The 27,905-nt window shown below is 37.8% G+C and overlaps 1 protein-coding gene across 1 annotated transcript in view; it reads right to left on the bottom strand.

Moving 5' to 3' along the window:
• SH3RF1 (SH3 domain containing ring finger 1) overlaps positions 1 to 27,905 on the bottom strand; it is a 179,283-nt gene that overhangs the window by 68,424 nt on the left and 82,954 nt on the right. The window lies entirely within an intron of this gene.

The following is a 27,905-nucleotide window of genomic DNA, read 5'->3' as shown; positions in this document are numbered from 1 at the left end:
AATGAGAGCTGCTCCCAGAGGCCAATATCCTAAGAAGACAGGAGCTGAGCCTTCCAGAAGTTTTGAAACCCTCACGTGCCCTCTGACTTTTGGACCCTGACTTAAGATCCTGCCTATGAAGGCACGACTTGTGTTAGCCGACCGTGACCTAATCTCATAAACAAGTCTGCTGTGCCCCTTGGTTTCTACAGAAGGAAAATGCCCATCAGGAACTCTGATGCCCCACAATCCTGTGAACTTTAGTCATATTCCCCTTCAGTGTCGAATGCTGTGGAAAGATTCTACTTTTTGTCTACTCTCACAGAGATGCTTCACTGCATTCTCTACTTTATTACATATTTATTGAAGTGTGGTTATCAAAATATAACAATATTTCCCAAGACAGTTTTGAAGAAATAATAGTAAATAAACTCAGAAATGAATATCACTATGAAACAGTGCAAGAGTGATTGAGTCAGAGAACTGATAAGTTCTGTAATAAACCGACTCCTGGAACACAGCTGACGGGGCCGTGATCAGGCAGTTTTATGTAAGGGCTGGAAACCTAGACTCCAGAGCCAGAATGCCTGGATTTGAATCCCAGCTCAGTGCCTTCCTAGCTGTGTGCCTCAATTTCTTTCTTCATTTGGGTTGCTGTGAGGATTTAGTGAGTTAATGTATGTAAACTGCTACAAAAAGACCCAGCAGTAAGTAAGTGCTGTTACACCCATGAACTATTATCATCATTGTCACTGCCCAGTATGAAAAGCCTTGTTCACCAGTGAAACACAGCACCTGAAAATGTATTTGTCTCTATGCAGCTGGATGCTATTCCTTTTGGATGAATTCACATAGCAATTGCATTTTTAATACATATTCACTGTATAGCAATGCGAAGAATGTTCCTCCAAGGAAGTGCTGGGAATTTGAAATGTGCATTTCTGAAGCACACATTTGTTTTCTAAGTGGAATCCATTCATCTTCTGGTTGAACAGAAGAAATTACAAATTCACTGACATGCATGGTTTAATAGGGGATGGCATTTTAGATGTGGCTGTAGTTCATCTTGACAGGGCTAATGTAAGGCACTGGAAGCCCACATGAATTAATTGAAAATCCTATTACAAACTCAGTGACAAATAACTCTATTCACCATTATGGCTGTTCTTTCGATTTTTTCCCCACCTCAATTAGCTCTGTTTGGCCTACTCTGTCCAAATCTATGCCAGCCAAATCCATGCACTAAGATACAGATTTAGTACTCTTAGAAACCATTCTGAATTGCTCCTTGAAGAGATCTGTAAAATTACCAAAAAAACCACAGTATGGTTCTTTTGTGATATGCTCATGTGGAAACTGAAGGAATTTATTTCTTCGCAGATCACTTCCACACACTAGTGGCCCAACGGACTTACTAACTTTTTCACCAAAGCAAATCTATTAATTATCCCTAAAATCATCACCCATACTTAATACAAGGATAAAACTTATGATAACAATGATACCTATTATGGTTAGCCTAGTTACATCCCTGTGACTGTAACCTAAAATTCATTAATTCACATTGTTTTGCTAAACCTTGACTGCTAAGGCTATTTCAGTGATCAATAACCACAGAGAAAGAATCATAAAGCTTACGGCAATCTAATCCACGAGCAGATATTTGCACATCTGGCTGTGTTTTTCTACAGTATTCTTTTTCAATTAAATTCTAAGAGGCTAAAAAGCCAGTTTGTGTCAAGTTTCTCAAAAGAAGGTTTCCCACATTAAATAAAATGAATTCTACTCTGATTTCAAATCAAGCAAAGTTCAGTGATCTTTAAAAGACTTATTCCCACACAGACTGCAGATGATTAAGGATAAATGGTTACACGACTTGGAAGGGCAATAAAAGAATGCATTTTCCTTTTGCAACATCTGAAGGATAAAGCCAAAACAATTGGTTTGATAGCCTCAGACTACTCTTGTGGGTAAAATACGTCCGGGGCCCACAGAGGCACTGCGTTCTCATTCATCTCCTTAGAAAGGTCTGGGAGTCATGTCATCGCCCAGGCCCTTTGCCCCCATGCCTTCAGCAGGCTTTCCAAACTGCTGCCTTTCTTCTGTATCCTCTCATCAGGCCAAGGCCCCCGAGGATCTGTAGAGCTTACATTTCACTTGGCTACACATGAAAGGGAGGCTTAAAAGGAGAGAAAGCCAGAGAGAAACGGACTCTGCAGTCTAACCTTGGGTTTGCAGCTGTCATTCATGCTGCCAGCTTTATCAAAAACTTTGGCAATTTAGAGAGGTGAGCTATTATAACGATCCTTAATCTGGAATACATTTCAATAAACAGTGACTATATTGCTCATATAAAAAGGAATAAACATGACAGTGGGTTAGTTTTACTCTTCAAGTAGTTTTTGCTTCTACATTATGTATACAGATATTTTATATGACATTAAAATCCTTATGAGACCTGCACACAAATATTTTTGATGAAATACTCTACACTCCATTTTGTTTCATCAAGTGTATTCCAATATACCTGGCAAAGTACTACTTGATGATGTAGCTGAGATTCTAACAGGTAAATAAAACATTCATGCCAATTTATTTTATATAGACTCTAAATGTCAATGCCCAGATATACATGCAAGACAGCCTCTTTAAATTCAAATTCCTTCATGCATTTCTTACTGCTCCATAAAGCAAAAAAGATTCAATGACCTACTAAAAAGAATATCTGGAAGATACTCTTGCCATAGGAACAGTACCATGGTGTACATAATTTAATAATTTAGTTAAATATAAATGGGCATGAACTATGGCTGATTTCAACTTGACTTTCAAAAACGTTCCAGAAAGAACTGAAGCACAAAGAAATTACAGTAATAGAAAGTAATACATACAGAGTAGCAAGTAGCAAAAAGGTTCAGGAAAGGATTTTTTTTAATGTCCTATACAACAAAATACATGTTGGGTTTTCCCTACAAAGTGAAAATCTATCAGAATATACCAATACTATTTCACAAAAATACTGATTCTTTAATAGTTAAAAAAGTCTTAAGTATTGATCTCAAAATGTCTAGGTTGGATTATTATTCAAATATTATTTGACTATCCCTTGAAATGTTTCAACCTGAATATAACAAACATCCAAGATAAGTATTACAAGTTATTTTTCCAAAACAATATCAGAAAGGACTAAGAATCACATAATTCCATAATAATCCACTTTTTTTTAAATTTTAATGCTTATTTTTGAGAAAGAGACAGAGTGTGAGTGGGGGAGGGGCAGAGAGAGAGAGAGGGAGCCAGAATGGGAAGCGGGCTTCAGGCTCTGAGCTGTCAGCACATAGCCCAAAGGGAGCTCGATCTCACAGACCATGAGACCATGACCTTGGCCAAAGTCAGATGCTCAACCAACTGAGCCACCCAGATACCCCACATTTCTTTTTTTTTTTTTAATATTTATTTTTGAGAGAGAGAGAGAGAAGGAGAGGGGCAGAGAGGGAGCTAGGAGGATCCAAAGCAGGCTCCATTCAAAGCAGAAAGCCCTATGAGGGGTTTGAATTCACGAACCAGGAGATCATGACCTGAGCTGAAGTCGTACACTTAACCCACTGAGCCACCCAGGCGCTCCCATAATAGTCTATTTCTTATTTTTTTCTTTCCTTCAATATTTACTTCTGGACAGCACTGTGCTGGGACATTTTCTCTGATGATCATGCTCTTAAGCTACCATCTGCTATCCACCCCAAGTTTGTCACATAAAATTTTCTCATCAGACTAATTCACATCTATGAGCACTTTGAGGATGGCAGTTGTGAATAAACAGAAATGAAGAAAAATATGTTTTCTTCATTCACATTTCTTCTTCTTCTTCTTCTTCTTTTTCTTGTATTTTTTTTTTTTGGTCCTTATTTTACTATTTCACTGCAATCTTTTCTTGCATGCTCATTTTCTTCAGCCTTCTCCTTAAGTAGACTCTCTCCAGGCTGCCTTTCTTTCTCCTCTACTCCAGATATGGTGCCTCAAGAAACTGGGCTGAAGCTGGCTGTGCACTGCTTCAGTGCCCAGTGTACTCCGCTCCTGCTCACACTCCATACACTCTTTTATCTGTGCCTTCTTCTCACCCTCGGCTTCTAGGGAGTTTCTATCCCAACCCATGATTAAATAGCGATCAGCCAGTTATTGCTTTCAGCCTCCTTGTTTTAGTGACATTAACGGTTTAGGGAAAGGGTGGAGAGAGGGGAAAAACAAGCCCAAGGACAGGAGACAAGGTAGCAGCTTTCTCACCAATTTCCCTGGACAGTATCCTCACTGTTATTTAATCAAATCATAATACATAATCCTTTATTTCATCAATACTTAATCAAATACTTAACCAAATGCAAATACAGAATGAAGTACAGTTGAGGTCATTAGATTATGTTCAGGGACGCCTGAATGGCTCAGTCAGATTTTGGCTCAGATCATGATCTCACAGTTGGTGAGTTCGAGCTCAGAGCCTGCTGGGAATTCTCCACTCCCCCTCCCCCCCTCGTATCCCACTCACGTGTACCTACACTTTCTCACAATAAAGAAACTTAAAAAAAAAAAAGATTATGTTCAATCATCCAGAGAAAGAACAAAGAGCAGAGCTTTCCAAACGTAAGAAAAAAATTATGATACTCTTGAATTTTTTTCTAGGAACTGCAGTATAGAGAATAGATACATACATCTGTTTAGAGTGGAATCGGAGCCTGATATGGAGCTTGATCTCACAATTATGAGCTCATGACCTGAAGCCGAAATCAAGAGTTGGACTGCTTAACTGACTGAGCCACCCAGGCACCCTGAGAAGTGCTTAGGTTTTATGGGCAGAACCCTCGTGAACGGGATTAGATTTATAAAAGAGGAGACCTCGTAGGACTCGTTAGCCACTTCTGCCCTATGAGGATACCGTGAGCAGGCACCAGCCATGAATCAGAAAGAGGGCCTTCACCAGAATGAGACCATGCTGGCTCCTTGATCTTGAACTTTCCAGCCTTTGAAACTGTGGAAAATAATTTCTGTTGTTTATAAGCTAACCAGTCTGTGGTATTTTATTAGAGCAGCCCAAATGGACTAAGATACTCCTTCACCAAAATTCTTCAAGAGCAGCCCATCTCTCCACCTTCCTACATCTAGAGTCCCCAACACGTATCTTGATGCAGCTGCAGTTGATAATTACCTTACATGCTTTCACTTCACTTCTATTTTTATTTTATGTAGCATGGCTGCTTCTGTGGTGGGGCATCAGATGTAAATAAGCCCAAGATTAGAGACGGATTCTGGTGCCGGTCAGCAGGACAAACTCTGTTTTCCACATGTAGCAGCCAGTGCCTCCTTGCAGAAGATTCTCCCAACCCTTGCTCACCCAAATCTGGAGAAAGTGCTGTTCTTAGGCTCGCTCATCCAGCAGGTCTTATGCATGCTGTTACTATGGCTTTCACATTACATTTATAGCCTATAACCTCCTGGAGATCTGGGACTATGTGTCATCCATCTTTATATCATGAGCACTTCCCTCAGTGTCTGTGAATACATTCTTGCTGGAAAAATAAACAAAAATATGAATGTATCTAGGTGGCTGAGTTCTATGATGTGGATGACTAAGTATAAAATACCATATCCAAAGAAAAAGCAACTTAAAAGACAATTCTGTGGATAGTCAGGCTCACTGGCTTTAAATGTATTGCACAATATATGCACTCACATACTTCTGTGCCTCTGGTACTCCTCATGAATGACAGACCATGAACCCATCTTTTTGAAACTGTCCTAAGTGCCTTCTATGGAACACAGTATACGGTTGGATAGTGAGACACGGGAGGAGCTGGAACACTGAAGAAAGAATTTCATTTCTCATTCCTAAAGGCTGCCAGGAAACCTGGAGCACATGAAGGTGCCACAGAAAAACTTAGGGAAATGTGAGCTAGTCAGCTAACTGGTGTCCACTTCAATGTGCTCTGGAAACATGACTAAAAACGATCCATTCTGGAAATGGACAGTTGACTTTGTACTAAGCAAACTGCCGGCATTTGAAAAATGTGAAGCAAATTACATAGCAAACCATAACAAACAAATATTTTCCTTTTAAACTCATCTGGTGGTTATAAGGAAATAGTCACGTAGTTGATATATAGTTTTTTTCTTGGCTGGCCTTAAAAAGGGAGTATCCATCTGACAGACAATCATTAAAGAAAACAAATCTTATTGAATTTCTCTAAGGGAAGATAGCTATTGAGAATGCACGGAAACAAGATGCAGGAAATTTATGTCACTCATTGCCCTGAGTATTAGTTTTCTGTTTCATCACATGTTTAATAATTACAGTAGTATTTTGCAAAGAGGAGGAAAAGTTATTGGGAAAATTCTATGCAGTAACTTGAGCTATGATCTTGGGGACTCATGGCAAGATAAGGGATGTTTCCTGGTAAAAGGTCAAATTTCTGTCTATTTGAAAAACAGCTTGATTCCTGGCAAGGAATCTGCCCCTGCCCTTTCCTAAACCTCCCACCTGCCCATGGGGGCGTGGGACTAGATGGAAAAGAATGACTGTGTATGAGGAACTCTGTGTGGCCTTTGCCTAATCCTTACAGAAACCCAGAAAGGTAAGGAAAGTCAAAAATACAAAGGAAGAAAGATGTATGGGAGCAAGTTTTAATATTAAATAGAAAGGTCAGGTAAGTCCTCAATCTAATTCAATGGACTCATTTTAGACTTTTGTGTGTGTGTCTAGTATTTTCATTAATATCCCAGAGAGAGAGAGATGCTCATATAATTTAGACATGACATTATATGTGAATGATAGTTCATAGTTTCAGACTGAAAACACCATAGGAATGAACCCACATGTATTTGGGCAATTAGACAATAATGCCAAGGCAGTTCAATTTAGGAAAAGAAAGTCTTTTCAACAGACGGCACTGAGATAATTAGAAGCCCATATAGGGAAAAATGAGTCTTGGCTCCTACCTCACATTATATACAAAAATTAATTTGAGATGAATCCCAAAACCAAACATAAAAGTTAAAACTATTTTCTAGAAGAAAACACAGGAGATTACCTTAGGGATTAGGTAGGTCAAAAACAAAAACAAAACCCAAAACCCTAACTAACCATAAAAGTTTATAAACTGTAGTTCAACAAAATTGAAAAATTCTGTTCATCAAAATGCAATTAAGAAAATAAAAATGCAAGCCACACAAAGAGGAAAATATTTGCAATACATATACTGACAAAGGATCTGAATCCAGAAATACAAAGAACTTCTACAAATCTACAATAAACAATGCAGTTTAAAAACAGACAAGATTTCAGGCGCCTGGGTAGTTTAGTTGGTTAAGCATCTGACTCTTGGTTTCAGCTCAGGTCATGATCTCACAGTTTATGGGATTGAGCCCCATGTCAAGCTCTGTGCAGACAGCACTCTCTGCCCCTCCCCCACTTTCTCTCAAAATAAATAAATTAAAAAAAAGACAAGACTTGACAATATAATTCTAAAAGGAAGTTATTATATAGCCATGTAAAGGTACTCAACATCATCAGTCATCAGGGAAACACAAAATAAAACCACAATGAGATATGCTTTCACAACCATTAATCATTAAAATGATTAATATTAAAAAGACTGACAACAGAAAATGTTGTGAAAGGCACAAAGCAAATAAAACTCAGATATGTTGCTAGTGGGGGGACTAAAATGGTATAACCACTTTGGAAAACTATTTGACAATTTCTTATAAAGTTATTCATATATCTACTCTATGACCTAACAATTCTAATCCTAGGTATTAGCTGAAAAATGAAGACATATATCCATACAAAGACTTGTTACATAACACAGAAGTCCACGAACAGGAAAATAGACAAAAAATGGAATCCTTAGTTATATATAAAAAAAAACACTAATACACATGAATGAAAAAAATTCAAAATTAACACTATACAATTACACTTCTATGACTTCAAGAATAGGTAAAACCAATCTACTATAATAGAAATCAGAACAATAGTTGTCTATAGGGGATGGAGAATGAATAGAAGTGGGCATGATGAAAATTTCTGAGATTAGAGATTGAGTCTATTTTGAATGGGATGTTTATTATCCAGATATACATATGTGTCAAAATGTATTAGATTGTACCCTTTTTTAAAAAGTTTTATTTATTTAGGTAATGTCTACACCTGATGTGGAGCTCAAATACACAATCCCTATATCAAGAGTTGCACACTCCTCTGAGTCAGCCAGGAATCCCTCAATTATACACTTAAATTTTATCTCAATATTAAAATATATAAAAAATAAACCAGTAGCAGCACTTAGGGAGAAAATGAGAAATGACCACATATACCAAATATGTGACTAATATGTATCCTCATGGAGGAAAAGATACAAAAGTATCACAGTGAGTAACAACTTATACTGGCAGTCAAGAGAATGGCAAAGCCGGCAAAAAGACATCTCAAGTTCAGAGGTATGGTGGTTAATGCCTAGAAAGATGGCTACATTTCCAAAAGGAAATCCATCACCAATGTACAGAGTATGTGAATATAATATAGGGTCTCTGCTATAATCAGACCCTACACTTAGTACTAGGCAGCCTCTCACCAGATGTCCAGGTTACATTCTGAATCCCATAAGCAAAATGAACAGTTAACTGTAGTGTGTTCAGTGGGGAGAGGTACAGATGATCAAAGTGTTAGAAAATATTATGGTGGGACAGCTGCAGAAACTTGAGGTGCATCAGTGGGGCAGTATTAAAGTGAATATTCAAATTAAAAGGTCTTACACAGGGAAAGTTAAGTCAGCTTCATATTCACTGAAGAAAAAAAATAAAGGCTTAAATTGATACATGCATTATTTAAGTTGGATAAAATAATTTCCTGACAGTGAGGGTTGTTAAATATTGCAATGGATTATGATATCTCTTTCACTGGAGACTTTTAAAAATAGGGCAGCCTCACAAGTTTGGTTCTGCTCAAAAGCAAAGGAACAAAGGTTATGACACGTGATCTCTAGCAATGCTATGATTTCTTTGGCAATCAGCCCATTTGAAAGAATAATTTTATTCATGATGATTTTGTGATTTCTTTTTCAGGAGTAGAATCCCAAAAATAAAGGAAGCGCTAAGGTATGGGGGAGTGAGTTGGGAGGGGACATTTAGAAAGAAAACAAAATGAGAGTATGAATTAGCTTGTAGAAATCAAATCAAGCCAGCCTTAATACTCCAAGTCTATCACCATCTGTTACAACATTATCAGTAAAAGTAAAAGCAACCTCAGCTTTGATCAGGCATACCAAGTTGCCTTTTATCTCATTATTTTTATTTATATCAAAAAGTAATATATAATATGTGATATTTCTGTTACGACTCTCCAAAGGAGTGTTCTGCCAGTTAATTAATATAAAGTTTACATAGTGAAGATTGAGTAATTACTACAGAATAATATTCTCTTACTTTGAAACAAATCCATTAACAGGATATAAAACCAATCCTGTGAAACCCATAGGGTAGAATCAAGATCTTTAAAACATAATTAGCTCTTCATTAAAAGAAAAAAAAAAACCTATCTATATGCATATGCTTTGGAATTTGGGCTTCCAAAAAAATTTTAAAGTATGAATATAGAGACAATCTTATAGTTCTTCCAACAAAGCTCTTTTACCTTTGATTAAGTCTGTTATAAAATGATACTATAAAAATACCTGTAAATATTCTGTGACATTTAAATGAGTGTTACTAGAACACACGAATTGCTTTTATTTATCTAATTTCTCTATTACGTGACTGCACAAGACATGCTACTATAAGGTAAACACTTGCAATGAATAATTTTATCAAAAGGTAATTATTTTAAAATAAGCAGTTTATTAAAGCTCCCTTCTAAAAAAAAACGTATTCCAATTCAAGTATATCAATCACTAAAAATATGAAAGAAGAGAGACATAAGGGGAAAGATTTACTAACTAATCCAACAATGACAAGTCCCAATCCAACTCTATTTTCCTCTAAATAATTAAACAGTAGGATACAAATTACCGGTATTTTCAACCAAAATGAACCATTATATAAAAATGATATGTTGGCTTTTACATTTCTCAGTGAATTAAATACACAGCAAAGAATATAAAAATTAAGTGCAGAGTCCATGTATGTGCATCTGAGACCCATTAAGCATTTAATACATACTGCACAAAGAAGATAAAAGATCATTCTAGTTATATTTGTAATAATAGAAAACTTGAGATGATTAGAAATTGATAATCTGAAATGGCTATTGGCAACAAACTAAATTACAGTTTAAAATATCTATTAATATAAAATACTACATCTGTATGTTTTTTAAAAATTGTTTAAATGGTTTTGAGAGGGGCAAGCAACTAGTTTTTCATGGGCACTAAGCTGTGAGCGACTTGAGGGCAGGGTCTGGATCTCATTCATCCTGGTATCTTGACAGCCCAACATACGGCACAGAAATCAACCCATTAGAGGACTGCTTTCTGGCTGCCTCTTAATTCATTTCATCCTAAAGAAATCTGCCAGATTTACCTTCTTAAAATAGAGCTTTTACCAAATCATCTGTCTGATTGAGCCTTTTCTAATTCTGTTTCTAACAAATTTAGTTCAAACCCTTCTCTCTGGCACTTAAGATGCCCACAGTCTGACCCCAAACTGTCTTCTCAATTACTTCACACTTCTCTCCAACAAGTATCCAATAATCTAGCCAAACTAGATTCCCTCCCTGCCCCCCCACCTCTGGGTCTTTTCTCTGCTATTCACTCTACCCAAAGAGCCCTCTTCCCAGACTACACATCCATTTGTCAGGAGTCCATCCAGCCTTTAAGACACAATTTAAACATCATATTTTCCAAGACCCTTATTCTCCAACACAGCTATACATTCTCCTTTTGAACCGCAGAAGGTTTTGTTTACAGTTCTCTGTTGGCTTTATTATAACATTTATTACATATATTTAAGTACGTTAAGAATGCTACCAGCCTAAAAACCCTTTGAGGGCAGGGATGGTCTCTTATCCTTTCTTGAAATCACCTGCAGAGTCTAACAATGTATCTTAGATCTAGTAAACATATTTACTGAAGTGAATTAGATCAGTCCCTCCCTCTAGGCAATTCTTCCTCCCACCAACTATACAACTTTAAGAAAGAGAAGGAAGCTTCCTTCTCGACTCCTATCTTGCACCCTCTAATCACTTCTCTAAGGAATTCTGCTTAGGAAATTAGTAGTGACCCACATGAAACTGCCTGTATGTACCAATCAAGCAGAAAGGCAGGGTGCTGATGTGAGTGTCTGCTTGTACTGTTGTTATTTTATCTGACCTAAGCAAGGAAGTACAAGAAAGAGACTTACATCAAGGCAGTATTTAGCAGTGGTGGGCTACACACATGCATTTAATTGCTTGAGTGACCTCCTTTCCTAAGGTCATAGTGAAATAACAAAAAGGATTAAAAAAAAATAAAACCAAAGCAGTTCTAGAAAATAGGGAAAACAACCATTAGCATACCAGAAAATTTTAGGAATTTCTAGAATGAAAGGAAGTGTAATCAAAAAATTCTCAATCAGTGGTGGGATTAAAAAATATATAGGGCCGGGCTAAAGAGCAAGGTGGTACCCATCCTCATGAAGTCAAGTAATCATCCCAAAACACAGGGGAAAAAGGTAAGAGATGAAAGATAACAAAAAAAAATTAAGAGATATGAAAGATAGCTCTACAAAAGTTTAATACCAATCTAAAGAATCATAAAGAAAAACACAATAAGGGGAGGAGAATCACGAAAGAAATAACAGTAATGAAAGAAAAGTTTCATGAGCTAAAGATACCCAAGATCTGAGCTATAGCAATCTCATTAAGTACCAAGCAGGGTTAATAAGGGAAAGAAATATTCATATTCAGACACACCTCATTATACTGCAAAACTCCAAAGATAAGGAAAAAATTCTAAAAGCTTTAGGATAAAAGAGTTTACCATTATTGAACTAGAATCTGACTTCTTGGTAGCAATAGTGGATTAAAAGAGAATGCCTTTAAATTTCTAAGGGAACATGATTTATAAAAATTTAGTCAGCTAAATTGGTAAATATGTATGTGAACAAAATAAAAATATTAATGAACATACAAAATCTCAGAAAGTTTATCCCTCATGCATTAAATAAATAAAAAATCAAATAAGTCGAATCAAAATTTTTAAAAAGTTCAAAGAGATATCTATTTCCCATTCTACCCACCATCAAAACCCATAGAAAACTCCTGGAGAGAGGATATGTGATACAAGAAACATGTATGATTAAATGTGATATGGAAGACATGAAGAAAATGGGAAAAAAAAATTAAGGAGATCCATTGGACTTAAAAGCTGGATTCATCCCACTTGCAGTGAATGAGGCAGGATCTGGCGACAGAGGTTATCTTTTCTTTTAATGGATCCAACTACATACACTACAGTGAATGTTTTATATAATCACAATGCCACAAATGGCGTTTTTAAGGTGTCTTCATTTATAGAATCAATCCCCAGGGGCACCTGGGTGGCTCATTCGGTTGAATGTCTCACTTGTAATTTCGGCTCAGGTTATGATCCCAAGGTTGTAGGATCAAGTTCTGCCTCGGGTTTTGCAGTGAGTCTGGAGCCTGCTTGAGATTCTCTCCTTCTGTCTGTCTCTCTCCAAAATTAAAAAAATATTTTTTTTTAGAAAAAGACATAAATTATGTCCATAATCCTGTTTACTTCTGTAAAGACCTGGTGATTCAACTAATCAATGTGATTTCACCTTGAGAGTTTGTCTAGGAGCTGGTGATCCTGATATCCTGTAGATCATGGGGCCTAGAAACTTAAGCATGTCAGCTTTGGAGAAAATTAAAGCATAATACTCTCAGTTCAAAAGGGATTAATTTACTTAACTTGTAAAATACGGGGAAGTCAGTTGACAGGTCATCTTCAAAAATACCTATTTCTCATGCAAAGTTAAGAGGTCAACGTATGATCCTAACTACCTTATCATTTACAAGCTGCTTTTAAAGGCAGTAGGGTAGCAAATTGATAGTATATAAATTCTTAGAACCACAGATGAAAAACAAGATTAATCACAGACAAGATTTTGAAATGTTTAAAATAAAGCCATTTCTCTCTTTCTCACAAAGTCTTTCAGAAATATAAGGGCAGTTCCCATCACCAACACCACCAATCTGACTTTAAGGATACAGAGTTATACTTCTATTTTAATTTTCCCTGAGGGAGAGAAATAGTGAACTGGTGATTGGATTCATACTGGTGCAAGCCCTATCCTGATTACACAATAAAAACAGGTGATTTTCAAACTTTATTTTCAAGCTTATGAGTCATTTGGTGGTCCTGATGCATGCAATTTTGATTCAGTAGGTCTGGGTAGGGCTAGAAAGTCTGCATTTCTCACAGTTCCCAGGTGACAGTAATGGTGATGCTGCTGGTCCAGGAACCATACTTTGAGCAGCATGGGAATGGAGGATCAGTCACCTTCCCCATCTCTTCTTCCTCCGTTGCCCCAGGTTCAATCTTCTGACTGTTTCTCTTTTCTAAATTCACTCTCAAGCTGATTTCATCTATTCCCTTCTTTTAAAGCCAGTTATGCCAGTTATTACCAACCCTGCTTGCATATTAGTATTAACTAGGGAGTTTTTCTTCTTCTTTTAAAATTATGTAAGGCCCCACCCCAACCAATTAAATAAAATTTTCCAGGGTTGAGTCAGAAGTATAGGATTTTTAAAAACTCCTTAATGGTTCTATAAAGGGCTAAGACCTGTTGTCTATGCACTGATGTCTCCCAGACCTAATCTAAGCTACAACTTTTGCCCTGAACTCAAGTGCCTACTCCACATCTCCTGTTAAATGTCTAAGAGTTGACTTGTCTAAAATAGACCTCTTGGTTTCTACCTTTCCCCACCAAAACCTGATCCTCTACCACTTCTTCCCATCTTGGTAAATGGCCCCACCATTCATGTAGATGCTCTGGCCCAAAGACTGTGCTTCCCCATAATGTCCCTGTTCCCATTCTTTCTAATCTTACATCCAAATTCATCAGCAATCACGTTGGATCCACCTTCAAATATCCTAAACCAATGCATTTCTTACAACTTCCAGTGCTACAGCCTAAGCCAAGACAACACTACCTCCATATTGCCACTTCTGAACCCCTGGAGTCTGATGTCCACACTTCTCCTGCCTATTAACTTCCCACTGGCTTTCTTATCCAGTTACAATAAAATACAAACTCCTTCCCATGGCTTCCAAGGCTTTGCATCATCTAGCCCCTATTTACCTTTAACAAACTTCTTTCTCTCCTTTACCTCCAACTCCTAATTCTGTTGCTGCCCATGACCACTACACTTCTTTTCTACCTCAGGATCTTTCTCTTGTTTTTCCTTACGCCTCCAACATTCTTTACAGGCTTATTTCCACACATTGTTCAGGTCTCTACTCCAACATCACCTCTACTCCAAAGAAAGCCTTCCCTGACCATCCCCAAATAGCCTCACACAACCAGCACCTATCATAATGTCCTCACCCTTGGCTTTCTACCATGCTCATTTTCTTCATGGCAATGATCAACACCTGAAGTTATATTACTCATTTCTTTGTTGGCATGTTTATTGTCTCCCCCAGCCCACCCAAAAACACTGGAACGTAGCACTAAAACAGTTTGTCTTATCAAGGTAGGATCACAGACCTATGTCCATACCTAGCACTCTATAGGCACTCTAATGAATGTTGGTTGTTATGAACAGAAAGTTTATGTCCTCCCCAAAATTCATTATGTGAAAGCCTTAACATCCAATGTGATGGCATTTGGAGGAGGGGCCTTTGGGAGGTAATTAGGTTTAGATGAGGTCATGAGGGTAGACCTATCCTGGTGGGATGAGCACCTGGGTGGCTCAGTTGGTTCAGTGTCTGACTTCAGCTCTGGTCATGATTACAAGGTTTGTGAGTTCCAGCCCCACATCAGACTCACTGCTGTCAGCACAGAGTCTGCTTCAGATCCTCTGTTCCTTGTTCTCTGCCCCTCTCCCACCTATACTTTCTCAAAAATTTAAAAAATAAAATAAAATTAATTAAATAAATAAATAAAAGAGGAGACATCAGAGTTTCCTTTCTCTTCCTCTCTCTGTGCACAAAGAACAGTCCATGTGAACCCACAGCAAGAAGGTGGCCATTTATAACCCAGAAAGCAGGCTCTTATCAAGAAACAAATATGCCAGAACCTTGACCTTAGACTTCCCAGATTCCAACATTATGAGAAATAAATGTCTGTTGTTGAAACCCTATAGTCTGTAGTATTTTGTTAAAGTAACCTGACACTGGTAAAATGAATAAATGAGTCAACAGAAAGTAACCTGCATGGAGGGCTCTGTGATGTTTGCAACTATTCATCCTTTAGGATGTCCAGCCTTTTTAGCAATAGTCTGAATTAAGGTATTTAGGGAACAATTAATTTGCCAATGACACAAACCTAAAAGGGACCTAGCTAGCTAATATGATGAATGACAGAAATGTGATTTTGAAAATTTTTCACCAGTGATCAAATATGGACCAAACAACAAAGCAAGTATTTACTGGAATAAACATTCACTATGTATTTCATCACTTAAAACCACTTGCACAGGTATTAGAAACTACAAAAGACCTGCCCCAATAACAGACTCAATGAGAAAAACTCAAGGGCTTTTGCTATCTACGAGATCAACGTAGGCCACAAGTAACATGGCTACTGTCAAAATTCATAGGCACATTAGCCAGCATAAATGAGATGCTGGTGGCAATCAGAGAAATGGACAGACCTTTCTTTTTTTTTTCATAGTTTATTGTCAAGTTGGTTCCCATGTAATACCCAGTGCTCATCCCCACAAGTGCTCTCCTCCATGGCCATCACCCTCCTTCCGCTCTCCCCCTCCCCCATCAGCCCTCAGTTTGTCGTCAGTGTTTAAGATGGAAAGACTTTTCATGTACTGACTGATCAATAACATCTACAAAATCTTGTTCAGTTGTGTGTATCCCAATTTAAGAAGAATATTAGTAAAATGATCTTTAGAAATATAAATGTCTAGAAATCATGTTAGAGAACATCTGTCTGAAGGACTTAGAAGACTTGAAAAAAAAAAACCCTAAAAAGTGAAGGTAGGAATAGCTGGTTGTTGCTGAGCATTCTCAATGTCTCAATATACATTCACACACAATATATCTGTGGGGTAGGCTATCGTTATATGTGCACTGAAGAAACTGAGGCCCAGCGTGGTGTATAGCCTACTCAATGTTACACATTGGGTAAGTGGTAGGGTTTGATTCCAGAGCACACACTTACCATCAGGAGGTAGTCTTTAAACACTCAAAGGGTTGACATATGTAAATGATACTATACTTATTCTTTATAGTTCTAGAACATAACACTAGAACAACAGAGGAAAGTTACAATGGGCCAAACTCATTTTCAACGTAAAGAAGTATTTTTCCTAATACTGAGCTCCATCCTGGTGAATAGCAAGTATTCATGTGGAGAGCAGCTAACCCTCTGTCAGTATGCTGCCCAGAGAAGAGCCAATTTGGGTGGGCGCTCAAAGGTCCCTTCTTCTTCTCAGCCCTTTTCTTCAACAATATGTGTTTCCTTTTCCATCTAAGTACAGCAAAGAACACAGAATGGGAATGTCTACAACACTTGAAAGTAGGGTTAGCTAGTTACATTTGCAAGAATGATAAGCCTTTTTTAAGTATAGCTGAACATGAGGTAGATACAAGTGTGCTCACAATGAGGGTTTTGCTTACTCTTGGTCCTCCAATTTTAAATTCTTTCAGAAAACGTGTATCTTTTCCTAAAGATTTCCTCAACTTGTACCCTAGAGATCGTCACTTTATAAATCCACTTGTACCAAAGGAGACATTTTTCATCCTCTAATTAATCACACCAACTAAATAAAGAAGATCAGAAACACAGAGAAGTTATAAAATTAAGCACTGAAAGTTCCCCACACTGGTTTTAATAAGCACACTCTCTGTATCTGCATGAATGTTTTTTAAATAAACAAGAAAGAACATTCATAATCCATTATATATGACCACATCACGGAAAGGATTAGTCTAGTAAAGCTATCTTCCATGTTAATAATTTTACAATGAGGCACATTTTAACTATGTGTTAATGGTGTTATCTGCCATTTTAAATTTTAAACACTAAAATGTTTTAAAATATCTCCATATTATAACCTTGCTTATATATATGTAAACAGGTTTCCATGGAGTTAAGGGGTTAAAAGAGAAAAGATCCAATGTGTAGCTCTTCTATATAGTTTCTAGTATATTTGAATGGAAAACATCACATATGTGTATGTATAATGTGAACACACGTATGAATAGATACTCACTTACAAAGCTGACAGATAAAGGTGCCAAGTCCTTGATTCTCACAGATGACATCCTTGAAAGTTAAAAAAACAAAAAACTAGAAATTATGAACCTAACCCTATTCTGAGGGAAAGAATCAAAGGATTTGGGGCTGAAAGGGGCCTTACAGATTATTTAGCCCAACTTCCACACATCAGGACAGGAAGGAGAACTGAATGCCCAAAGTCACCCAGCTAGTAAGTGGCAAAACCAAGACCCTAAAACTTGAGATGCACTTTAAAGGCAAAAGAAATTCTGTAAATGTGATGAGGTAAGAACCTTCAGACGGCAAGTTATCCTTGATTATCTAGGTGGGCTGAAAGTAATCACTGGGTCCTTAAAATGAGAAAACCCTCCCAGCTGAATTCAGAGGCAGAGGCAGATGTGACCACAAAGAACACTGCTGGCCACGAACGCTGATGCACAGAGATGCATCACTGCTGGCTGTGAAGATGGAGGAAGCCCACAAGTAAGGAGCGGGTGTAGCCTCTAGACAGTCGAAAAGGCCAAGGAACAGATTCTCTCCTAGAGCTCTAGAAAGCAAAACAGCCTTGCCTGCACCTTGATTTCAGCCCAGACTTCTGACCTACAAAACTGTAAGATAATAAAGTCATGTTACTTGAAGTCACTAAATTTGTGGTAAATTGTTATAGCCAAAATAAACTAGTTCACTATGTGAATCCATATCCAGCATTCTCCTCCCTCGGCCAGCTGGATGGCCAAGACCACATGGGGCAGACCTCACGCCTCTCTTTGAGGAACTTCCCACACTCCTCAGGTTATACAAGGATAAGTTGAGGAGAACAGTGCACAGCTTGACAACAAAAGAGAAAGCTGCTGAAAGCCCTACACAAAGACAACACCACACAAACTTTGAGTAAGTTAAATTTCACTGTTTACTTTATCCCATTCTTTAAACTACATTTGTTTCCAAGTGAAATAAAACTGACTTTGAATAAATTTTATAGTGTTCTACTTGAAACAGCTGGTTGGGACTCTTCAAAAAGCATATTGTTATAATTATATATTTTTTTCCTAAGACACACTCCACCCACGAAGTCACAGCAGCAGCCTTGGTAATCATGGTAGATTACAGTGTGAATGCAAATCCCTTAGGTTTCTATCAGCAATAAGCTTACAGGAAGGTGTGAATATATAAAATACCTTAAATTTAATGCAAAGGAAACCTGAATAAATCTTGGCCACATCCACTGCATGGAGGGAAAAGCAGAATGAAAAGGAAAACTTGTAGTTCTAGTGCTGAACAACCGAAGCCAGACCATCTGCATAACAGCAAAGGCAAAAAGAAGCAAATGCGGCAAAATGAGACCCAAGCCTTAACTAATTCTTTCCTTTCCAATTTCCAACTTAATGTGTCTTGATTTGGGGAGGGATTATCCATGAAGAATTAAGTAGTGTGGGAAAGGAAAAAAGGAGTTAAACTGAAAACCTGTAGATGACAAAAATGTGCCCAAACCAGAGAGGCTAGAGGCTCATGTTCCAAGTCCTGCTTCTATAAATACTGATCCTCCACCTCATTGAATTGTTGACATTACATAATTAGCCAGTTACAATAATAACACTACAGCTTAACACACTGCCACAACCAGAGGAATTTTAACTAGTCCAGTGAATTGCCCGTCACCAACTACATTTGTGCTGAGCTTCAAAGCAAAAATGGAAAAGAAAAGGGATGAACGTTTAGTATGCAGACTAACACAGAGTAATAAACAAGAGGAGTCTAGTTCATCCAGTATTTGGGTTCCTGGCCCCCTCGCCAACCTCGTTTGTTTTTGGTTTTATTTAACTGGTTCAGACTTTAGATGCTGCCTACTTAAGTAAGATTCAGTAAAAGTACCACATATACACTATGATATAGTAAAAAAAATTAATTTACATCATATTAGTATATACATGAAACAAACTCAAGACACTTTTATTCAACTTTATAAACTTTAAACATAACTCCCCCACTCCCAAAAACCCATGACTTAAACCCAATACTTTGTTTCATTCTTCAACTTTTTAAACTCTAACCTCAACAAACAAAAAAATACTTAAAAAAATTCTCAGATGTGTCGGCACCTATTAGCATTCTCCTCACTAGCCAGAGAAAAAGTTTCACCTGCCAGTGACCCTTTCTTTTCTCTTTAATCACAGGCTCAGTCTAGGGGACGAAGGGTGCTGTATTCTTTCTTACTAAAGCAAATTAAATCTGAAATGCAGCCCAACTCAGGATGAGCTCAGGAAATGCAGGGACTCAGGAAAATGACATACAGCATTCTGAACGTTCTTAGACATACTGTACAGAAATGCTCAATCCTTCAAACTGAATGCCAAGTATTTTTCCTTATAATTATTTAAGACCATAGTCCTAGGAACTATTAGATCTGGAAAGTTCAGTTTAGAAATCATCTATTTCACCTCTCTTATTTTACAGAAGATACAGAATTGCAGTGTCTTTTCTCCCCTGTTGCACTGAGCCCACAAAACCTTGCTAGCAAAGCATTCCACAGTGGGTCAGTTCCTCCTGCCGCTGTCAGAGGGTAAGGGCAGAAGGAGAGGACGGAGGCTCAAGTTTCCTCCAGGGAGCCATACTGAAAATAATGGCCCTTCCATGTAATTTATCATGTTCTTTCCTCCCTTATTTGGTTGGGGCCTAATCTTCATGTCATCTCTCCCTACCGATGTCCCACAACCAGAATTTTTTTAGGAAACACTCACTTTGGAAAACCTTCCCAAAGATTAATAAGATCATTTAGGTACCAAAGAAATGAAAATAATGGTGAAATGTGAGGCATTCTGAGGATATCTGAGTGTGTAAAAGTCCCTCCAATACTCTTTATCTATATTATGTGGGTAAACTATTACTACATTCCAATAAATTTAACGATTTATCTCATCCAATTTTTATTTTATATTTTGTTGTATTTTATTGTGGTAAAAACTCTTATGAGATCTACCCTTTTAAATTTTAGAGGGAACATCACAGTATTGTTATCAGTAGGCACAATCTGATGCAGCAGATCTCTTACTCATCTTGCATAACTGGAACTTTCTACTCTCAAAATCCAGGGTCTTGTCCACTCTGTCCTTTTGAAGCTTCTACTCTTGTCCTCTGAATTCTTCTAAGATCATGGTGACAGAGTGGAATGGAGGCCATGACACTTGAGGCTTCTAACCTCTTCAAGTTGTCTCCCAACTGGTCATTCCTGCAAGTGGTCTTAGAGACTTGAATGAATTCTAGTCTCCCTTCAGGGTTTCACCAACCCTACTGCAAAAAGCCACTGCCTATCATCTTCCTGACTAAAGTTTTCAAAGTAAAAATTAAGATGCACGGTCTGACAAAGATGGTCTCATATTTCTGTTTACACCACTCTCTAAATCCTCTTAGCTTCATTTTTCTTTATGGTGTTTATAATCCAATTCATATCTATCCATACACATTTATATGAAGCTGTATTACGTATCTCTTTTTTTGCCATATAACTCCTCTATTAAACTGAGGAGAGGGACCATATTTGTTTTATTTATCGCTGTATCCTCAGTATCTAAGTATGTGCCTGGCATAATGTAAGTACTTAGATAACTTTAGTTGAATGAATAAATAAGAATTCTGTTGCTTATGTGGGAGAATGGAATAGAATATCTGAAATAGAGATTATTCTGGAAAACTCAAATATGTGATTTAAATACTTACACTATACAACCTTGATTCAATAAAGTGAACTTAATAATTTTAAGTTGTTTGTACTTACTCTAACTCTGTAAATGAAAAAAACATATATTACAACTGACTTGTTAGAAATGTTGGCTTTTGGGGGCTGGGTGGCTCAGTCGGTTGGGTGCCTGCCTTTGGCTCAGGTCATGATCTCATGGTTCGTCGGTTTGAGCCCTGCATCAGGCTCTGTGCTGACAGCTCAGAGCCTGGAGCCTGTCTTTGGATTCTGTGTCTCCCTCTCTCTCTGACCCTCCACTGCTAACGCTGTCTCTCTCTCTCTCTCTCTCAAAAATAAATAAAACATTGAAAAAAAGAAATGTTGGCTTTTATAGCCAAATCATTAATGATTATATAAAATACGATCATTTCCAAAAGATGATGACCAAACAGATCATTTACTGAGCAACTGCTTGTACATGAGAACATAATATAGATTGTATACATGTTTCAGCACATGTAGAATTAAAAATGCCAACGTATTTTCTCTCTTCAAAGTATTCTTAATTTCCTAACATTATATAGAATATTGAAAAATCCTCAAAAATATTATGATGGAGGATTTGAGAGCATGGAAACTAACATAACATAAAAATTAACCTATACAGTTTAAAATAAAAGAGACAATTTATTAACATTTATCATAAAGTAATTTGGGGATTTTTAAATCCAATCTTGCCGTAATGAGACAAAGGGCTTATGAAAAATGTTTTTTCTGAACATGAATGATTGGTTCAGCACCCTGTTAATGACTGTTTAAAAGAAAAGGAAAAAAGACAATAGGCCCAAAATGGAATCATTAGTGTTAAGCCTTACGTCACTGAAACAAGACTTAATACCTAACCTAACTGCATCTTCAACCTGTCCCAGGAATTTACCTTTTCACCAGGCCAACTGGAATTCCCTGATCAGCATCTGTGAGGTAATCCATCCAACAGACTCCTTTTATTCCCCACCTTAGGAGGGTGACTTTGCCTGAAAAAATGCATTGTTGGCTAATAATTTCCTTTTCTGTGCTACCCCCCCCCCCACACACTCAAAAGTCATTCCTTCTCCTTCTCCATAGCTCAGCAGTGCTCCTTTCTATTTGCTAGGTGGGATGCTGCTTGATTTATGAATTACTGAATAAAACCAATTTGATCTTTAAATTTACTTAGCTGAATTTTTGCTTTTTAACAGAGATGGTGGCAATGGTGGAATCTGAAGTGAACTTCTGACAGCATTGGGGGACAAGGAGAAACATATGCAAAACATAGTCACGATACTCTGCCAACCCTTTTGAGTTCACAGTCTTTCTCACTATTTCTGAGGGTCATGGGGGAGTTCTTAGTTCTGAGCTCTGCTCTCTTTGCTTTGAGCTCCCAATCTAATTAGCTTCCCAATTCAGGGTATAGGAGGTCAAAATGAGTTGGCAGACAGTTCCATCCAGAATCCTAGGCCTTGCCCTTGGTTCTGTTGGACAGAAGGCAGACCTGAGCAATGGAAGGAACAACCCCATGCAGAGCCCCATGTCTTTGAAGGGGAATGATAGAGACATGAGCTGGAGGCAAGGACAATGATAAATAAGCCACACATTAAAAGCCCAGGAGCACAACATCCTGATCTTGTGGCTTCCAAGACTGTGGGCCTGACAGATTAAGAGCCACGAGTGCAGAGCATGTGCCGTCTTCTTGCCCTTCTGCCCCAGGGTAACCCCTAAACACATTATAATGCATTTGCATTGCAGTTATACCCCCTAAATGGAGAGAGGCTGCCATGAAGGTTCCAGTATAAAACTCCCCCACCCAATCTGTGGGAGGAGTCCCCCAAATGATTGAAAACGGACCCCATTACAGAGCACCCCACTGTAGGTCACAGCTCCTCTCAGCCCAGAAAGATGCAACAAATATCCTATCCCTAAACAGCCTCAGGACTGGTCACCTCCCAGAACCTGTCCACTCTCCCACCTGGAGAGTATATATTTGCTTTAATAAGCTGCTTTGTGCTTGCTACTTTTCTTCTGGCTGTACAGCGCGTATCCCCAAGTAAATCTTTTTTTTTTTTAAATGTTTATTTTTGAGAGACAGAGTGTCAGCGGGAAGGGGCAGAAAAAGAGGAAGACACAGAATCTGAAGCAGGCTCTGGGCTCTGAGCTATTAGCACAGAGCCCCATGTGGGGCTAGAACCCAAAAACCTGGAACCCACAAATTGTGAGATAATAATCTGAGCCAAAGTCTAATGCTTAATCAATTGAGCCACTCCTCCTCCTCATAAATCTCCTTGGTCCAAGGACCAAGACTTCCATTCACACAATGCTTTCCCACCTGTAATAGTTCAGTCAGCAATTCTCCAGTTGTTTGAAATCAGTTTGTCCAGTTCCACAGTCCCCACTTACTGGAGTTTGCTGATTTAATCCACACTGGGAATCTAGTGGTATGCACAGCCTTCTCTTGCCAGTATGCACTAATATCTCTGGTTATTGGTGGTGTGTTAGGATGCACATGTGTGTTTGTCTTGTTTTGTGTAGACAAAGGCTAATGGCTAATGGGAATCTTGGAAGTCAAAAGGCCATACAGTTGGTTGGCATAGGCAAGAACTTTTAAAAGGCTGACAGTCCTTGCCACCTAATTCAAAACCTCCCACATAAGTATAGGTTGGTGATGGAACAAGTTAAATTGATAGTAAGTTACTGGCTAGGGTCAAGAAAATTTCCAACAAGATATACTGTAAAATATCACAACTTCCCAAGCCCCAGGGCATATCCCTTTTAGGCATTAATTTGACTCAGAGAGACCTAAAGGCCTATCTAAAATAATAATAATAGTAGTAGTAATAGTTATAGTAATGATAATAAAAATGAGATCCTCAAAATCCAGTTAAAAGTAACACCTTCTGAGGGCGCCTGGGTGGCTCAGTTGGTTGGGCGACCAACTTAAGCTCATCATGATCTCACATTTCATGAGTTCAAGCCCCACATTGGGCTATTGGGCTCTGTGCTGACAGTTCAGAGCCTGGAGCCTGCTTTGAATTGTGTCTTGCTCTCTCTCCCTGCCCCTCCCCCACTCGTGCTGTGTTCCTCTACCTCTAAAAAATAAATATTAAAAAAAAAATTTTAAACTGCTACCTTCTGATATATCTGTTAATATCTAACAACTGCAGTCCCAGAAGCTGTAAGTATCTACAAAATGACAAAATCCTACTAAAGCCAACCTAGAATTACAATGGCCATTATGGAAGACATTCCAATTAGACAAGATCAACTTGAGCTGGGTATTTGAAATTAAGGGTTCCCTTATCAAACAAATAGAATGTAATACCTATTTTCATTCGTATGTAGAAATTTCCAAAAGGCTTCAAGATTCCAAAATAGCTTTACTAAAAAATTTACTGCAGAAAGCTAATGAAAATCTGAAGACAAAAGATCATAAACAAAAGCTTGGCAAACCATTAGCTTTATAACTACAACAGTTTGGGGTGTGTGAGTGGCTCAGCCAGTGAAACATTGCCTGTTGATTTCGGCTCAGAACATGATCTCACGGTTCATGGGATGGAGCCCTGCATCAGGCCTATTTGAGATATTCTCTCTCTCTCTCTCTCTCTCTCTCTCTCTCTCTCTCTCACACACACACACACACACACACACACACACACAGATCTTTGCTCAGATGAGAGAGATAGAGAGAAAAGTAAGGGAGGGAGGGAGGGAGGGACATGGGGGAGTGGGAGGTAGAAAGGAAACAGTCTAATAGGTATGTAGGGCCAGGGATTGATATCTTATAGGTACAATGGCCCAGGGACTGATGTCTGAGTTATAATCAGCTGGGACACTGGAAAAGAGATTGTCCTGAAAGGGCCTATGCAAATTTTTCAACATTAACTCCAATGTCTTCATATCTACCCTCAAAGGAGCCCATATAACTACCCCTCCCCCCACCTCCTTGGCCAGAGTTGATGAGACTCTGAGGGATTTTCTGGGAAACTGATATGTTATTCCCTTAGCTAGCAAAGGCAAACTAAAAATTAATGAAAACCATTGCCAAATTCTGGATACCAGAGTTACATCCCTTTAAACCCCACTCAGAGCCTGCAGATGGAATCCTAGGAAAACTGGCAGAAGCTGGCTTAAGAATTCTTACCAGCCTCAGCTTTCCTGGATCTCTGCTATAGTACTCAGCAGAAAGAGGAAAATAAAATATCTCTTGCACCCTCTCTGGGAATGTGTCTTGAGTCCAAGGGGTTATTCAATACTGCCGAAAATATTTACTGTTTGTCCCAGCGAAAAAACTACAAAGTTTTGTTGTTTGGCCAATTGCAGAACCTGACAGAAAGACTTTTAAGCCTTCTTTCCTAAGCTAAAATAAAACTATGTACCCAGAGCAATAGAAACTCTTCCCAAAGCCCTTATAAAATGATTTATGGGCGGATCAACCTATCAGGTCATTTAAGTTGCAACCACATTCCTTGAGGAACTAAGAGCAACTGTCTGTATCTTACTTGTCTTTGCAAAACCACAAATGCAACTCTAGAGGCAATTAAAATTTCATGGATTCCCCTTTTTACTAATCCCCAAACTTTCCCTATTTATCTTAAAATTCTTGTAACCTGCATTCCTCCCTGTGCCTTTGAGATGTAAATATTAAAGTATATAAACTTCAGCTGGGAGAAAGTCATTTGGAACTTGCACTACTGGGAAATCTGAAGTGTTCTGAAACTATAAGGTCTCTGGTTGCATCTGTCTGTATTTATGTGTGTTTATGTATGTGTTACAGATGTGTGATATTTTCTACCTCTCGATGATACTGCCAAAATTAATGTGTAAAAGACCTCTATTTAAGTGTCTTAAAATCAAATGCTTATATAAAATAAGTATTCATAAAAATTCTCAAAAATACAATAGAAACAAACCTAACTACTTTTCAGTTCCATTAATCCAGGTTTATCTTTGACACAGAAAAACTAGTTTGAGTTTGGTTTAATTAAAATAGGCATGTCTTCCAAGTTACTAGCATTAAATATAATATAGACATACAACTTCAATTCTACCTGGGTTTATATCAAGTAAGTTCATTGTATCTCTTATAGAACTTGTCAGAAAGACAAACAGCTTGGCAGATGGCTGATTTTCTCTAATGTCTCATGAAGTTTTTGTGGATAGTCTAAATGTAATTGTTAAGAAACAGTATATTAAATAGATGTTAAGTGGAATAAAAACGGTTTTAAGCAAACATTTAAATACTTTCCCCTATTTTTTGGGTAACCAAAAACCAAAAAACCTTAAAGTTTTGCTAAATTAAGTTAAATGATGAGTTAAGTTAAATTCATTAAATATCAAGTTCATTTCCAAGTAAGAGAAAATACTGAAACATCAATTATTGAACACAGGCTTATCTACTTTTAGTTTCCTTTTACACAGGAACTAAAGATATTCGGGTCTATTAGTAAAGATGTTTTGTGCCAGGCTGAAAAATTTACTATTAGAAAAACATATATTTTTTGAAATTAGAGAAAGTATTTATAAACTTTCCATGCCACAGAAAGCTAATTTAGAAGACAGTTCTTAATTGTGTACTTCATTATTTTCACTAACAAGGTTTTCATGGGTTAAAAATTCTAATATGTGTAATTAAAGCCACTAGAAATAAGGAAAATATCTCCAAATGCAAGAAAAGTAGGATGTGTGTTTTCATTAAAAGAACGTATAAGAATAAAAATGCATTTTTGTTGAGGGGAAATAAAGCTATTATGTTTCAAAATGATAAAGAAAAAAATAGGACAAAATCTAAATGTAAACTAGAGAGTTGTAGGTTTACAGAAAAGAAATTTGTGGAATGAAATTTTAATGTGTGGTTAAGCTGGCTAAGATTAGAATTAAACTAAGTTAAATGAATTTTAATATCAAAAGTAAGCTGCTGAAAAAAATCACAGAATTTTTTTCCCTACTCTTGATAAGAGATTATAAAAGGTTTTTCTTTACCTTCTAAGTTATCTGCCTAGAAAATAAAGATTTTGGCACACCTGGGTGGGTCATTCGGTTAAGCATCCAACTCTTGATTTTGCCTCAGGTCATGATCTCATTGTGAGATCCTGACCCATGTTGGGCTCTGTGCTGATGGCACTGAGCCTGCTTGGGATTCTCTCTCCCTCTCTCTGCCCCTCCACTACTAACGCATGTGCTCATCCTCTCGCTTCTCTCTGTCTCAAAAATAAATACACTTAAAAAAAAGAAAATAAAAAAGCTTGTGTATTGCCAAAATAATTTTATCACGTCTTTGATTACTTAGGAAGGCTGAGTCTTCTCTATTAAAAGAGCTAAGGTTTTTGAAAGTAAATAACTTTCTGTATTTGGCTTCAAAGTCTTTGTTACCACAGTTAAATGGATAACTAAGTATTGTTTTACAGTGAGCTTTGACCCTATCTGACCAAGTGTTTTAAAACTTCTTGGGGGGCGCCTGAGTGGCTCAGTCGGTGAAGCATCCAACTTCGGCTCGGGTCATGATCTTACGGTCTGTGAGTTCGATCCCCATTTCGGGCTCTGTGCTGACAGCTCAGAGCCTGGACCTTGCCTCAGATTCTGTGTTTCCCGCCCCCGCCCCCCCTCTCTCTCTCCCTGCCCCTTCCTCACCCATGCTCAGTCTCTCAAAAATAAATAAATGTTAAAAAATTTTTTTTTAATAAATAAATAAAAAAAATAAAACTTCTTGGTATTTTTGACAAACTTCCCCCAAAATCAAATTCATCTTTCTGACCTCAAATTAGCTTTAGGATTTTGCAGAGGGTCTCTGTAACATCTCAAA

Source organism: Suricata suricatta, chromosome 1 (assembly GCF_006229205.1).
Source record: "Suricata suricatta isolate VVHF042 chromosome 1, meerkat_22Aug2017_6uvM2_HiC, whole genome shotgun sequence".
NCBI classification, from domain to species: Eukaryota; Metazoa; Chordata; class Mammalia; order Carnivora; family Herpestidae; genus Suricata; species Suricata suricatta.
The sequence above is the reverse complement of the archived record's forward strand: the minus strand, read 5'-3'. Positions and strand labels throughout refer to the sequence as shown.